Raw genomic sequence first — 17,099 nt, 5'->3', positions numbered from 1 at the left:
CAGGGAGTGAGTTGATGCCAAAAGATTACGTAAGCATCACTAATGAGCTTACATGGGAAAATACTGCTGCCAATTATATTTCTATTCTGACTATGTTACTCAGATCTTAAGATGATGTCACTGGATGTGTGTGTGTGTGTGTGTGTGTGTGTGTGTGTGTGTATCTTATGACATGAGACCTGGAGAGAAAAAGGAAAGATCCAGGCTGATTTCAATAGAAGCTTTGGCATTCACATGCCACTGACCTGAATTATTTTACATCAGACTGTCCTTCAATCTTATGATTCAATCAAACAGCTAAACAGTGAAATGTATTTTGTCAATGCCATGGTTACTCTCAAAGTCTTATAAAAGCTGTTCTGGGCTCATGAAGGCTGAATTAAAAGACATTCACTTGTGGTGACTTTAAATTACATATTGGTTACATCCACTTGTGCTGAAGTTTGTCTTGAGTAACTATTGTCTTGAGTAACTATTGCCTTAAGTGCTTTCTATAAGTAGCATTCATGCCAATCTATTTTTTTTCCTGATCATTAAGGCACTTTAACACAAAGGGGTAGAACTCTACCTTGTAACCACATCCTGAGTTTGTTTCTCTATAGGAAGATTGCTTTGTGCCTGAAAGCTATACAGGATATTTAAAGGCTTGAGCAAATGATTAAAATTACCCACATTTTTTTTTTCCTGGTAGCCCAAGCCCTATGCTTTACCTGTCATTCAACTCTTCCAGGGCTGAGACCAAGTAGAAATTTTGTCACATGGCCGCATCTTCCTCCCTAATCTCCTTTTTAAGGGCTCCTGCAATTGTCATTTACATTAAACTTCTGTACTCAGGACGGCAGGTAGAGAATCGCTCTTTTGTTGAGAGTTTAATTTCTGTTACAGGTCAGAAAACAAAGATTTTGCCAGACATCAGACTGTTTTCTAAAGTATTTTGTTGCCAACATTTTCTAAACAGGGAAAGAAAGCCAGGAAGCAAGGCAATCCTTGAAATGTTAGTACGATATAAAGGTTCCCTTAAGAAAATGAGCAACTTGGCTCTCAGGCTCTTTTGGAATCCAGAGTTTAAGAATTTAATGGCATCTACACCTATGATATCTAGAGGGATTTGGAAGAAAATGGAAGCAATTCAATAAATTCTACAAGCATTTATACAGTATTTATACCCCATGCATTGTATAGGCTCCGTGGGCAAGAGATTGAGTTAAACCACATCTCAGGCTTCATGGAGCCCAGTTGCTAGTGAGAACAATTTATGCCCTAGCGATTGCAACAGAAGTGCAGTCTCAATGTAGTTGGAAGGATTGAAGGACAGTTCATAGTAGGATGAAACGGAGAGAATAGAGTGTTCTTCTCATGTCTCATCCTTTTCAAGTCTATTTTGACAACATAAATATAGACACAGTGCAGTGTAGGGAGATAAGTAGGGACTTTGGAACAAGTTTGTCATCAGGTAATTTCCTGTCTGTATGATCTTGGGTTGGGAAATAATTAGGCAATAACCAGAGAATATTTTCTATGTCTCCTGGAAATAGAGTTTATTGTCCTAAGACTATAGAAGATACCAGAATTGAATTGAAAATTTGGGCCATGTTTTACCTTAGAAATATATCTTGTTAAATTATATAATCTGCTGTCATTTTTTTTTTTTTTTTTTGGTAGAGATTGTGAATCTCCTTATTTTCTCTAATTTTCCTTGTAATTAACTTACTTTATTGGATTACAAAACTAATTCATACTTTTCTTGAGATGTTCACAAAATATAGAAAAGTTCAAAGAAGGAAATTAAAGTAATCTATAATCCTACCGTCCCAGTACACAGACTTAATCACTGTTAATATTTTGAAGCATTTTTTTCCAGAATTTTTGCATAACCTAATTTATTTTCATAAAATCTATCATATCATTGTGATGTATTATACAACCTGATTTTATTGGTGGAAGTATTCATGCTTATAATTTATTTAACCAATCCTATATGGTTGACTATTACTGTTTTTAAATTTCTTCACTAATATTTTAATTCTTCATGAAAGAAGGAAGGCTGAAATAAGCACTGCCAGTCAAGATCAGGAACCAATTTGATACATTCTACAGAAAGGACTACAAACAAAGCTCACAAAATCTTCAACTAACAGCAATATATTTGAAATCAACATCCATGTGCTACATTTTGTATTCTCTGCAATGAAAACTACAGACCAGGTAGCCATGGAGTAGCTGGTTTAACTTACCTAGAACTATCAGAAAGAGAAGCATAGAATATGAAATGAACTACTTAGGAGGCACAAAGCTAAGCTTTGTTAAGGATTCATGTGCGCCCAAGCTGAGAATACACCAATGATTTTACTTTGAAATTAGAATAAAATCTATTTGTCTTAATAAGGGCAAAATAATATTATTATTAATAATAATGATGATAAAGGAACAGTTATTGAGTGCTTTTTATGTGTAAGGCTTTGTGCTTTATATAACTTATTAACTTATTACCTATTAGAACCTATTATTATTATCCTCAGATGATAATAGGAGAAACCAAGACTCAGAGAATATAAGTAACTTGCTGTAGGTCACGCAGATAGTAAGGGAGTGGGGTGCTAGGATTTCTCTGCATCCAGATCTTTCTGTCTTTTAGCTTTCATATCAAATATTGCCACCCTCTATTATGGACACTTTTTATTATAAGACCCCAGTTTATTTTTCTCAAAGTACTTTTCATTAATACTGCTATTTTCCTCCTAATTTGTTTGCTTATTGCCTATTTGCTTAACTAAAATGTAACCTCCATAAAGACATGAACTTTACCTATTATGCTTATTACCATGTCCTCAGCACCTAGAATAATATCTGATAACTAGCTGGTGATTTATAAATATCTTGTTGAAAGAAAGAACGCATGGAGTGAAGGGCACGGTATCTGCCCTCAAAAAACTGACAGCCTAGTCAATTCTAAGACAGGCACAAGAGTTGTATTTGGTAAATGGGTGTTTTTATGAGTTTCTAAGAATTGTAGTTCTTTGTAAGCAAAGGCGAGATGGAGTTCACACCCACCCGTGGGTGCTTAGAAAATAACCCAGGCAGAGGCCATGATTAAGTAGGGCCTTGGGCATATAAATTGCTCGAAAAAGTCTCTTTAACTTTGTCCCAGTCATTTAATCCCAGCCCTGGTGATTCAAGAAATGAAAGAGAGCCCCTTCAAAGGGACAGCTAGGAAAACCCATAGCCTTGATAAAAAAGCATCAAATGAGATGCTAACGCCCCACATTGATCACCTCAGAAAGCCTGACTGAAGATGTTTATCCTAATCCTCCAATCCAGACACTTCCTGAGATATGGTCAGGAGGGCTAATTACTCCAATACATAAAAACGGAAATGCTCTCAAACCGAACAGCCAGAGAGGTCTACATTAGCAGCAACAGCAGTAAACCCTGAAGCTGCATCCTTGGTGAGAGAATAAAGCAATGTCGGACCAGTGACAGCAACATCCATAAAATTCAAATTGGATTCCTCCCTTGAAAATGAGCCACAGACTTCATCTCTCCCCCGATTGCTGCATATTAACAAACATGTGAAAAAATCCAATCAGGAGAAGAGATTTTCCTTGCTTTATTAGACTTTAAAATCGCCCTGGATTCAATCTGGCCCCAGAAGTGAATCCACAACTGCTACAAAGGGAATGGATGGAAAAAAGAATGACTTATTTAAGTTCCCATATCAATCCATCAATTGAAGGATGGAAATAAGCATAAATGGATGTCTTCAAGCAGGAAAGTGAGACAAGGACTCACATTTCATAGCTTAACAGATACTAGGATGAGTTACTTCCAGGGTTGGAGCTGTGGCCAAGCTCAGGGCCTCTGATAAACCGAAGAGACACCACGCTGAGCTGGATTTCTTTGTGGCATTTAGATCATTCACGTGGAGGCTGAAAGAAAGAGGTTAGTCACACATTAGTGACCAAACTCTCTAGATTCATCTGCATAGCAGTTCTTAGACTATTTTATTGATGATGGTCTGATAGAGTAATGATTGATAATAACATACAATATGGAAAACAACATGCCTGGATGATCATTCAAATGTGAATGACAAGGAATAAAAGATTGCAATGTACTTAATTCCATTTTTTCCTGTTACCAGAAGCACATCACATCATTCTAGCTTTGAAAGAGCATACCATCTTTTAGAAAAGAAGAATGTAGATGTGAAAACTTTTCTTAATAATCTTCTTAATCTTTTTCACAAACCAATCCTTGATATTTCTGCAGAATGCCTCCATCAGCTTTCTCCAAACCAAGAATAGCACTGGAGGATATAAAGCTGCCCAATTCACTTTGCCTTCATGGAATCAACAGCACTGACACATATTAGCTTAAATTCAAAGTGGCCCAAAACCTGCAAGGAATCACAACAAGATGAACCATGATATCATTGGTGTGCCACAGTTTGGGCCACAGGTTCTTATTTATGTCCCTCAATGCCCTGTAATTTGAAGAAGAGTTTTTAAGAAAGCTAGATTCAATTATAAAGACAACCACATAGTCACAAAGTATAATAATTAATATGTCTTTAGCTACCTTATACTTATCCTTCCTGGATAAATGTTTTCATGAAAATAATTTTATTCCAGGATAACTCTGATTTATTTGTAATGAGCACTTGTATTCCAGCCTAGGCTCCTTCACCTCAGTGCACTTCTTACATCTAAGAGGAAACACTCCAGAAGCAACAGGAATTCAATTTAAAAAAAGTTATTGATCTTCTGCTATCTGCCAGGTACTGCAGAGAATAAGTAGACAAGGTTCCTGTTCTCATGGAAGTAGTGTTCTGGTAGTAGAGTGCCAGGAATTAAACAATTAAATAAGTAAATAAGAAGGACTTCACACAGAGATGCGTGCTCAACTGAAACACAGAATACATGGCATGTTAGAGAACGGTCAGATGGCTGTTTTTTTATGAATGGTCAAAGGAGACTCCTCTAAGAAGTTGACATTAAGATCTGAATTACCCAGTGGATTGAGTCATCTTCAAAGGAAGGATAAGAGCATTTAAGGCTAAAGGAAGAACAAGTACAAAGGCAAAAAGGAGGGATAGGCTTTGGTTTCTTGTAGAAAAGAAAAAAGTCCAGTAAGAGAAGGGGGGAAATGGTGTGAGACAGAGCTAAGGATTTAGACAGAGATTTAGACAGAGATCATTCAGGGTTTTGTTAATCAGAGCAAGGGGACAGAATTATACTCCGAAGGACAGAAAGCACTGGAGAATTTTCCCCAGAAAAATTACATAATCTGACTCATAATTTTAAAGAATCAGTCTGGCTTCTAGGTCAAGAATACACAGCATGGAGGCAGATTAGAAAGCACCAATTGCAAGGGTCTAAAAGAGAGATAATAGAGGCTTGGATTAGGGTAAAATGGTAGAGTTGGTGATAAGGAGTCATATCCAAAACATATTCTAAAGGTAAAACACAGGAATTACTGATTGCTTCGTATTGTCTTAAACAATTCAAAACATCTTAGGGCTTCCCTGGTGACGCAGTGGTTGAGAATCTGCCTGCCAATGCAGGGGACACGGGTTCGAGCCCTGGTCTGGGAAGATCCCACATGCCGCGGAGCAACTAGGCCCGTGAGCCACAATTGCTGAGCCTGCGCGTCTGGAGCCTGTGATCCACAACAAGAGAGGCCGCGATAGTGAGAGGCCTGCGCACCGCGATGAAGAGTGGCCCCCGCTTGCCGCAACTAGAGAAAGCCCTCGCACAGAAACGAAGACCCAACACAGCCATAAATAAATAAATAAATAAAAATTAAAAAAAAAAAAAAACATCTTAAATGTTAAATCAAATTTTACATGTGATAAATAAGTTTCAACTTTTAGAAATTTATCTAAATTAGACTAGCACAGAGAGATGTATGCATGAACAAAAATATTCATCACTGTCAAGGTAAAAAAAAAAAAAGAACTGGGAAACCCAATGGGGAATTTTTAGATGTCCATTAATATGAAGGTACTTCACTAAGTTGTGGGCAAAATGCTACACAGTTATTATTACTGATGGTGTGAGTTTATATTTCTTGATATGAAAGTAGGTCTATGTCATGCTGTTAAATGAAAAAGTAGGTCAAATAACAGTATATGTTCTGTTAAAATAAAAAATTAAGTTATATATATATACATGCACATGCAATGTGTGCATAGAAAAACATGGAAAGAAATACACAAAACTATTTCTAATAACTCTTTTTGTATGAGTACATGTTACATTCATCATTTAAAAATATCAACAATAAACATATTTCCATTGGGGGAAAATGGATATTCAGTACCTACATTAGTGCCTTCACTAGTCATGGTTTTGTTTAAATCATTTGTGTAAACTTTTGAATATCCAGGTGTCAGTTCTCTGTCAAGTTAGGTTTCCCTAGCTGCCGTGTGTCTGCTAAATAGTTAATAATTTATCAATTTATATCAGTGTCCTCATCAGCAGGGTTTAAATACAGAGTACCAGCAGAACACCCTCCGACAAGACTCTAAGGACATTTAATGGTAGGAAGTGAGCTCTAAATCATTATCTCTTTGGTATGACATCTTATATTTTCATCAGTGGAATTTTTTCACAAAAACAGGGGCACCAAAGATTGCAATCTGTGGACATTTGGACTCTTGTCCAGCAGCTTAAACCATAACCAACTTTGTTTTCCAACATTATCAAATCACACTAAAAGATCAAATCACGGAGGAGTAGGGGCAAGATGGCGGAAGAGTAAGACGCGGAGATCACCTTCCTTCCCACAGATACAATAGAAATACATCTACACGTGGAACTGCTCCTACAGAACACCCACTGAACGCTGGCAGAAGACGTCAGACCTCCCAAAAGGCAAGAAAATCCCCACGTACTTGGGTAGGGTAAAAGAAAAAAGAAATAACAGAGACAAAAGAATAGGGACGGGACCTGCGCCAGTGGGAGGGAGCCGTGAAGGAGGAAAGATTTCCACGCACTAGGAGCCCCTTTGCGGGCAGAGACTGCGGGTGGCAGAGGGGGGAAGCTTTGGAGCCGCGGAGGAGAGCGCAGCCACAGGGGTGCGGAGGGCAAAGAGGAGAGACTCCCGCACAGAGGCTCGGCGCCAACCAGCACTCACCAGCCTGAGAGGCTTGTCTGCTCACCCGCCGGGGCGGGCGGGGGCTGGGAGCTGAGGCTCGGGCTTTGGTGCTAGCCGGGAGGGAGTCCGGGAAAAAGTCTGCAGCTGCCAAAGAGGCAAGAGACTTTTTCTTGCCTCTTTGTTTTGCGGCGTGCAAGGAGAGGGGATTCAGAGCGCTGCCTAAACGAAATCCAGAGACGGGTACGAGCTGCGGCTATCAGCGCGGATCCCACAGCAACAGGGGCGCAGAGGGAAAAACGGAGAGATTCCCGCACAGAGGCTCAGCGCCGAGCAGCGCTCACCAGCCCGAGAGGCTTGTCTGCTCACCCGCTGGGGCAGGCGGGGCTGGGAGCTGAGGCGCGGGCTTCGGTCGGATCGCAGGGAGAGGACTGGGGTTGGCGGCGTGAACACAGCCTGAAGGGGTTGGCGTGCCGCGGCGAGCCGGGAGGGAGCCGGAGAGGAGGTCTGCAGCCGCCGAAGAGGCAAGAGACTTTTTCTTGCCTCTTTGTTTCGCGGCGCGCAAGGAGAGGGGATTCAGAGCGCTGCCTAGACGAACTCCAGAGGCGGGCGCGAGCCGCGGCTAACAGCGCGGACCCCAGAGACAGGCGTGAGCCGCGGCCATCAGCGCGGACCCCAGAGACTGGTAGGAAACGCTAAGGTTGCTGCTGCTGCCACCAAGAAGCCTGTGTGTGAGCACAGGTCACTCTCCTCACTGCCCCTCCCGGGAGCCGGTGCAGCTCGCCACTGCCAGGCTCCCATGATCCGAGGACAACTTCCCCGGGAGAACACACGGCGCGCCTCAGGCTGCTGCAACGTCACGACGCCTCTGACGCTGCAGGCTCGCCCCGCCTCCTTTGTACCGCTCCCTCCCCCGGCCTGGGTGAGCCAGAGCCCCCGAAGCAGCTGCTCCTTTAACCCCCGTTCTGTCTGGGCGGGGAACGGACGCCCTCAGGCGACGTACATGCAGAGGCGGGTCCAAATCCAAAGCTGACCGCTGGGAGCTGTAAGAACAAAGAAGAGAAAGGGAAATCTCTCCCAGCAGCCTCAGAAGCAGGGGATTAAAGCTCCACAAACAACTTGATGTGCCTGCATCTGTTGAATACCTGAATAGACAACGAATCATCCCAAATTCAAAAGGTGGACTTTAGGAGCAGGATATATTAATTTCCCCTTTTCCTTTTTTTGTGAGTGTATATGTGTATGCTTCTGGGTGAGATTTTGTCTGTATAGCTTTGCTTTCACCATCAGTCCTAGGGTTAGGTCTGTCCATTTTTTTTTTTTTTTACTTAAAAAAATTTTTTTTCCTAATATATGTTTTCTTAATAATTTTTTCCGTATTTTCTATTTTTAGAAATTAAAAAATTTTTTAATAAGTTTTTTCATATTTTTTATTTTAAAAAATTAAAATTTTTTTTTCTTAATAAATTTTTTCTTAAAATTTTTTTTCTTATTTTTTACTATAAAAAATTAATAAATCTATTTTTAAAAATTAAAAAAAATTTTTCTGAATACATTTACTCTTAATTTTTTTTCTTATTTTTTATTATAATAGCTTTATTTTATTTTATTTTATCCTCTTTTTTTCTTTCTATTTTTTTCTCCCTTATATTCTGAGCTGTGTGGATGAAAGGCTCTTGGTGCTCCAGCCAGGCATCAGGGCTGTGCCTCTGAGGTGGGAGAGCCAACTTCAGGACACTGGTCCACCAGAGACCTACCAGCTCCATGTAATACCAAATGGCAAAAATCTCTCAGAGATCTCCATCTCAACATCAAGACCCAGCTTCACTCAACGACCAGCAAGCTACAGGGCTGGACACCCTATGCCAAACAACTAGCAAGACAGGAACACAGCCCCATCCATTAGCAGGGAGGCTGCCTAAAATCATAAGGCCACAGACACCCCAAAACACACCACCAGACGTGGACGTGCCCACCAGAAAGACAAGATTCAACCTCATCCACCAGAACACAGGCATTAGTCCCCTCCACCAGGAAGCCTACACAACCCACTGAACCAACCTTAGCCACTGGGGACAGATACCAAAAACAACGGGAACTACGAACCTGCAGCCTGTGAAAAGGAGACCCCAAACACAGTAAGATAAGCAAAATGAGACGACAGAAAAACACCCAGCAGATGAAGGAGCAGGGTCAAAACACACCAGACCTAACAAATGAAGATGAAATAGGTAGTCTACCTGAAAAAGAATTCAGAATAATGATAGTAAGGATGATCCAAAATCTTGGAAATAGAAGAGACAAAATGCAAGAAACATTTAACAAGGACGTAGAAGAACTAAAGAGGAACCAAGCAACGATGAAAAACACAATAAATGAAATTAAAAATACTCTAGATGGGATCAATAGCAGAATAACTGAGGCAGAAGAAAGGATAAGTGACCTGGAAGATAAAATGGTGGAAATAACTACTGCAGAGCAGGATAAAGAAAAAAGAATGAAAAGAACTGAGGACAGTCTCAGAGACCTCTGGGACAACATTAAACGCACCAACATTCGAATTATAGGGGTCCCAGAAGAAGAAGAGAAAAAGAAAGGGACTGAGAAAATATTTGAAGAGCTTATAGTTGAAAACTTCCCTAATATGGGAAAGGAAATAGTTAATCAAGTCCAGGAAGCACAGAGAGTCCCATCCAGGATAAACCCAAGGAGAAACACGCCAAGACACATATTAAACAAACTGTCAAAAATTAAATATAAGGAAAACATATTAAAAGCAGCAAGGGAAAAACAACAAATAACACACAAGGGAATCCCCATAAGGTTAACATCTGATCTTTCAGCAGAAACTCTGCAAGCCAGAAGGGAGTGGCAGGATATACTTAAAGTGATGAAGGAGAAAAACCTACAACCAAGATTACTCTACCCAGCAAGGATCTCATTCAGATGTGATGGAGAAATTAAAACCTTTACAGACAAGCAAAAGCTGAGAGAGTTCAGCACCACCAAACCAGCTTTACAACAAATGCTAAAGGAACTTCTCTAGGCAAGAAACACAAGAGAAGGAAAACACCTACAATAACAAACCCAAAACATTTAAGAAAATGGGACTAGGAACATACATATCGATAATTACCTTGAATGTAAATGGATTAAATGCTCCCACCAAAAGACACAGGCTGGCTGAATGGATACAAAAACAAGACCCATATATATGCTGTCTACAAGAGACCCACTTCAGACCTAGAGACACATACAGACTGAAAGTGAGGGGATGGAAAAAGATATTCCATGCAAATGGAAATCAAAAGAAAGCTGGAGTAGCAATTCTCATATCAGACAAAATAGACTTTAAAATAAAGAATATTATAAGAGACAAAGAAGGACACTATATAATGATCAAGGGATCGATCCAAGAGGAAGGTATAACAATTGTAAATATTTATGCACCCAACATAGGAGCACCTCAATACATAAGGCAAATACTAACAGCCATAAAAGGGGAAATTGACAGCAACACAATCATAGTAGGGGACTTTAACAGCCCACTTTCACTAATGGACAGATCATCCAAAATGAAAATAAATAAGGAAACACAAGCTTTAAATGATACATTAAACAAGATGGACTTAATTGATATTTATAGGACATTCCACCCAAAAACAACAGAATACACATTTTTCTCAAGTGCACATGGAACATTCTCCAGGATAGATCATATCTTGGGTCACAAATCAAGCCTTGGTAAATTTAAGAAAATTGAAATCGTATCAAGTATCTTTTCTGACCACAACGCTATGAGACTAGATATCAATTACAGGAAAAGATGTGTAAAAAATACAAACACATGGAGGCTACACAATACACTACTTAATAACGAAGTGATCACTGAAGAAATCAAAAGGGAAATCAAAAAATACCTAGAAACAAATGACAATGGAGATACGACGACCCAAAACCTATGGGACGCAGCAAAAGCAGTGCTAAGAGGGAAGTTTATAGCAATACAAGCCTACCTCAAGAAACAGGAAACATCTCGAATAAACAACCTAACCTTGCACCTAAAGCAATTAGAGAAAGAAGAACAAGAAAACCCCAAAGCTAGCAGAAGGAAAGAAATCATAAAGATCAGGTCAGAAATAAATGAAAAAGAAATGAAGGAAACAATAGCAAAAATCAATAAAACTAAAAGCTGGTTCTTTGAGAAGATAAACAAAATTGATAAACCATTAGCCAGACTCATCAAGAGAAAAAGGGAGAAGACTCAAATCAATAGAATTAGAAATGAAAAAGGAGAAGTAACCACTGACACTGCAGAAATACAAAAGATCATGAGAGATTACTACAAGCAACTCTACGCCAATAAAATGGACAACATGGAAGAAATGGACAGATTCTTAGAAATGCACAAACTGCCGAGACTGAACCAGGAAGAAATAGAAAATATGAACAGACCAATCACAAGCACTGAAATTGAAACTGTGATTAAAAAGCTTCCAACAAACGAAAGCCCAGGACCAGATGGCTTCACAGGTGAATTCTATCAAACATTTAGAGAAGAGCTAACACCTATCCTTCTCAAACTCTTCCAAAATATTGCAGAGGGAGGAACACTCCCAAACTCATTCTACGAGGCCACCATCACCCTGATACCAAAACCAGACAAAGATGTCACAAAGAAAGAAAACTACAGGCTAATATCACTGATGAACATAGATGCAAAAATCCTCAACAAAATACTCGCAAACAGAATCCAACAGCACATTAAAAGGATCATACACCATGATCAAGTGGGGTTTATCCCAGGAATGCAAGGATTCTTCAATATACGTAAATCAATCAATGTGATACACCATATTAACAAATTGAAGGAGAAAAACCATATGATCATCTCCATAGATGCAGAGAAAGCTTCCAACAAAATTCAACACCCATTTATGATAAAAGCCCTGCAGAAAGTAGGCATAGAGGGAACTTTCCTCAACATAATAAAGGCCATATATGACAAACCCACAGCCAACATTGTCCTCAATGGTGAAAAACTGAAACCATTTCCACTAAGATCAGGAACAAGACAAGGTTGCCCACTCTCACCACTATTATTCAACATAGTTTTGGAAGTGTTAGCCACAGCAATCAGAGAAGAAAAAGAAATAAAAGGAATCCAAATCGGAAAAGAAGAAGTAAAGCTGTCACTGTTTGCAGATGACATGATACTATACATAGAGAATCCTAAAGATGCTACCAGAAAACTCCTAGAGCTAATGAATGAATTTGGTAAAGTAGCAGGATACAAAATTAATGCACAGAAATCTCTTGCATTTCTATACACTAATGAAGAAAAATCTGAAAGTGAAATTAAGAAAACACTCCCGTTTACCATTGCAACAAAAAGAATAAAATATCTAGGAATAAACCTACCTAAGGAGACAAAAGACCTGTATGCAGAAAATTATAAGACACTGACGAAAGAAATTAAAGGTGATACAAATAGATGGAGAGATATACCATGTTCTTGGATTGGAAGAATCAACATTGTGAAAATGACTCTACTACCCAAAGCAATCTACAGATTCAATGCAATCCCTATCAAACTACCACTGGCATTTTTCACAGAACTAGAACAAAAAATTTCACAATTTGTATGGAAACACAAAAGACCCCGAATAGCCAAAGCAATCTTGAGAACGAAAAATGGAGCTGGGGGAATCAGGCTCCCTGACTTCAGACTATATTACAAAGCTACAATAATCAAGACAGTTTGGTACTGGCACAAAAACAGAAATATTGATCAATGGAACAGGATAGAAAGCCCAGAGATAAACCCACGCACATATGGTCACCTTATCTTTGATAAAGGAGGCAAGCATATACAGTGGAGAAAAGACAGCCTCTTCAATAAGTGGTGCTGGAAAAATTGGACAGATACATGTAAAAGTATGAAATTAGAACACTCCCTGACACCATGCACAAAAATAAACTCAAAATGGATTAAAGACCTAAGTGTAAGACCAGACACTATCAAACTCTTAGAGGAAAACATAGGCAGAACACTCTATGACATACATATCAGCAAGATTCTTTTTGACCCAGCTCCCAGAGAAATGGAAATAAGAACACAAATAAACAAATGGGACCTAATGAAACTTAAAAGCTTTTGCACAGCAAAGGAAACCATAAACAAGACCAAAAGACAACCATCAGAATGGGAGAAAATATTGGCAAATGAAGCAACTGACAAAGGATTAATCTCCAAGATTTACAAGCAGCTCATGCAGCTCAATAACAAAAAAACGAACAACCCAATCCAAAAATGGGCAGAAGACCTAAACAGACATTTCTCCAAAGAAAATATACAGATGGCCTACAGACACATGAAAGAATGCTCAACATCATTAATCATTAGAGAAATGCCAATCAAAACTACAATGAGATATCATCTCACACCGGTCAGAATGGCCATCATCAAAAAATCTAGAAACAATAAATGCTGGAGAGGGTGTGGAGGAAATGGAACTCTCTTGCACTGTTGGTGGGAATGTAAATTGATACAGCCACTATGCAGAACAGTATGGAGGTTCCTTAAAAAACTACAAATAGAACTACCATACGATCCAGCAATCCCACTACTGGGCATATACCCTGAGAAAACCATAGTTCAAAAAGAGTCATGTACCACAATGTTCATTGCAGCTCTATTTACAATAGCCAGGACATGGAAGCAACCTAAATGTCCATCGACAGATGAATGGATAAAGAAGATGTGGCACATATATACAATGGAATATTACTCAGCCATAAAAAGAAATGAAATGGAGGTATTTGTAATGAGGTGGATGGAGTTAGAGTCTGTCATACAGAGTGAAGTAAGTCAGAAAGAGAAAAACAAATACAGTATGCTAACACATATATACGGAATCTAAGGGAAAAAAAAAGCCATGAAGAACCTAGTGGCAAGACGGGAATAAAGACACAGACCTACTAGAGAATGGACTTGAGGATATGGGGAGGGGGTGGGGTGAGATGTGACAGGGTGAGAGAGTGTCATGGACATATATACACTACCAAATGTAAAATAGATAGCTAGTGGGAAGCAGCCACATAGCACAGGGAGATCAGCTCGGTGCTCTGTGATCACCTAGAGGGGTGGGATGGGGAGGGTGGGAGGGAGGGAGATGCAAGAGGGAAGAGATATGGGAACATATTGTATATGTATAACTGATTAACTTTGTTATAAAGCAGAAGCTAACACACCATTGTAAGGCAATTATACTTCAATAAAGATGTTTAAAAAAAAAAAAAAAGATCAAATCACACAGAAATAGAGGGTTAAAAATTTTAGTCATTTAAATTACAAAATTAAAATATTCCTGATATCTTACATAAGTTCTTGTGGTAATTATTCACTATATTATAACAAATCCTTTTCTTAGATGCCTTTCATTTATTCATTAATGTATATATTTCTTATGTTCCTACCCTCTTTTTACCCCTTCTTTCCTTTACTTCTTCCTTCTTTCTTTCCTTCTTTATTAATTGTGTTCAGTCTTTATTTATTCATTTGATAAATAGTTATTGAATCCTACAATATATCAAACATTGAGAAATGCCAAAGATATGAAATGAGTATGACAGAAAATGTTTCTTCAGGGGACCTAGAACCTGTCTAATGGGAAAGACAGAAACATAGATATATAAAAACAACCATAGTGATGGTGTGATTTTTAATGTTGACAATGTTGAGTTTTAAAAGATAATAAGGAAATTTTTATTTTATGTTTTTAATTGAATGAAAGATTCTTTAACTTCTATAGTGCTTTACAATTTTCAAAAGATTCACACACATGATTTCGTATAATACCATAACAACCCTTTTTTTCTCCTACCCCTATATTGCCCCTCGCCTCCTCTCTCCCCACTAGAGATTACTAATTACTAGTTTGTTCTCTATATCTGTGAGTCTGCTTCTTTTTTGTTTTTTTCACCAGTTTGTTGTGTTTTTTAGATTCCACATATAAGTGATATCATACAGTATGGACCAGGGGTAGGAGAGAAAGGGGTCATTAATATAGAGTAGCAGATCCAGCAAAGGTAGAGTACTGAGAAATAGACTGGCACCTGAAGAGTTTAGTTGCACCCAAGACAGCTGAAGCAAAGTGAAGATTAAAAGATTGGTGGGATAAAATTAAAAATGGTGTTGGAAATCATTCCCAAGGCTAGACAGGGTTTCTTTGAAACATATAAGGGTCTCAGTTTCTTCTCACAGGTCTTTCTGCCGCAAGCCAAGGAGCTCCAAGCTTCCTAATGTTGCTGCTGTTCTCATAATTGGAGAGTGACTCAGAAAGTCTTGTAACTGAGTAATCAGATGTTCAAGTTTATTAATCAGTATTGCTGTAACTGGGTAATCAGATGTTCAGGTTTATTAATTGATATTGCAGAAGCCATTGATACCTGGAGATTTATGGAATGGTACCTGAAGCTTATTGCTCTCAGAGTCTTAGTCTCAGTCTCAGACTCAGGCAAGGGGGTACTGCCCTGGGCTCCAACATTTAGGTAACCTTTTCTCTGGTTGTCCTTTGGTCATGCTTCTTTTGTGCAGTGAGGTATCCACAAGACCTGGGAAACATGACTACACAAGGGTCCATGTATCACAACCCTACCTCAAAAAATCATAGGTACCTCAAGTCCTGCAATTTCCTTCCCAAGAGGTCCCAAATCCTTTTTTCAGAGTACATGTGACCAAGGTGCATCTGTTTGAAATAGAGGGGGCTGGATAGTTTAGTGTAGATAAAGCTTAGAGATATGTCTGAGTTGTCAACATATAAACACATGGGATGCCTCGCTGTGTAAGATGGAGCCAGGGTAGGAAAAGAAAGGAAGATTATACCTAGAAATGAAGGGTGTTGTCAGAGGCCAGTGGTGAAAGACCCAAGTTCTGGTATAGAATTCAAAGGAGTCCATGACCTGTAAATTTGAACCTGAACTTAAGGGTTATTATGAAAGTATGTCCATCAAAGAAGGAAGATAGATTCAGTGATGTGCTAGAGCCAGCTCATAAAGTCTTGGGGGAACTGATTGCTATCCTCTCTTCCCAATCCCACGTTCAGTGGCATCACATTGGTGGTTTGAAACTAGCCATGGAGAAACTGTTTACACCATAGAAATCAACAAATGTTACAAATCAGCACCTCGACCCTCCTTCAGAGACCCAATTGTTAAACATTTATTCTCATGCCACTGCATTAAACATGCTTTATTTAATATCTTGTGAGTTTAATGTATAAATTTTGAACTTTCATACATGTGGTACGTACATCTCTATACTCTACAAATGTTAGGAGTAAGATTGCCTAAGGTAAAGCTGTGTTGTTGCATAGCTGCTTAAATTAAACTCACTAGGATATGTATGGTCATCTCTCATTAGATGAAAAAGGATGAACATTCTGTTCTGGTACTATATAGCGCTCACAAATGCCTATTATAATACTCATGCTCCATTTCTTCTATATCTATGTGATAGGGTATGAATAATCACATTTTATATTTATGGGTTGAGACTCCTCAACCTTTTGAGAAATGAATAAGAAGGTGCCCTTTTGAACTCTCTAGAACTCAGAGATAACAAGGGCCATATTGTAGAATTTTATGGCATACCATACACCATGATAAGGAATTGTTCTGTAGGGGGCATTCTGAAAGTCTTCATAACATAGATCTAGTCATCTCCCAGGCCATGGTGTATAACTTCTATTTCTATTTTGGACTCTAGGAAAGTTTTTTTTAAAACTAATTTCTTGAAATTCAAGTCTAACTAAATCTAGGATAAAATGCCTATAGCTGGTTTTCCATATTTTAAAATGTATGTATAAAATGCCTGAGAGAGTAATTTAAAATGATGAGTCTTTTCTCTCAGTCCCAGAGATTCTGACTCAGCAGATATGTATTGGGTGAGGTCCAGAAATTTGAATTTTTAATAAATGTTCCAGTTGTTTCTGATGAACATG

General features: G+C 38.9%; 1 long non-coding RNA gene across 3 annotated transcripts in view; it reads right to left on the bottom strand.

Moving 5' to 3' along the window:
• LOC309627355 overlaps positions 1-17,099 on the bottom strand; it is a 96,992-nt gene that overhangs the window by 5,775 nt on the left and 74,118 nt on the right. For 2 of the 3 annotated variants that reach the window (XR_014243699.1, XR_014243700.1), the window contains one exon: positions 3,790-3,926. The exons of the other annotated variant lie outside the window; for it this stretch is intronic. This is a non-coding gene — a long non-coding RNA (uncharacterized lncRNA). The remainder of the gene's footprint in view (positions 1-3,789; positions 3,927-17,099) is intronic. 3 annotated transcript variants of the gene reach the window in all.

This window comes from Balaenoptera borealis, assembly GCF_965194805.1.
Source record: "Balaenoptera borealis genome assembly, chromosome: 4".
Taxonomy (NCBI): Eukaryota; Metazoa; Chordata; class Mammalia; order Artiodactyla; family Balaenopteridae; genus Balaenoptera; species Balaenoptera borealis.
The sequence above is the reverse complement of the archived record's forward strand: the minus strand, read 5'-3'. Positions and strand labels throughout refer to the sequence as shown.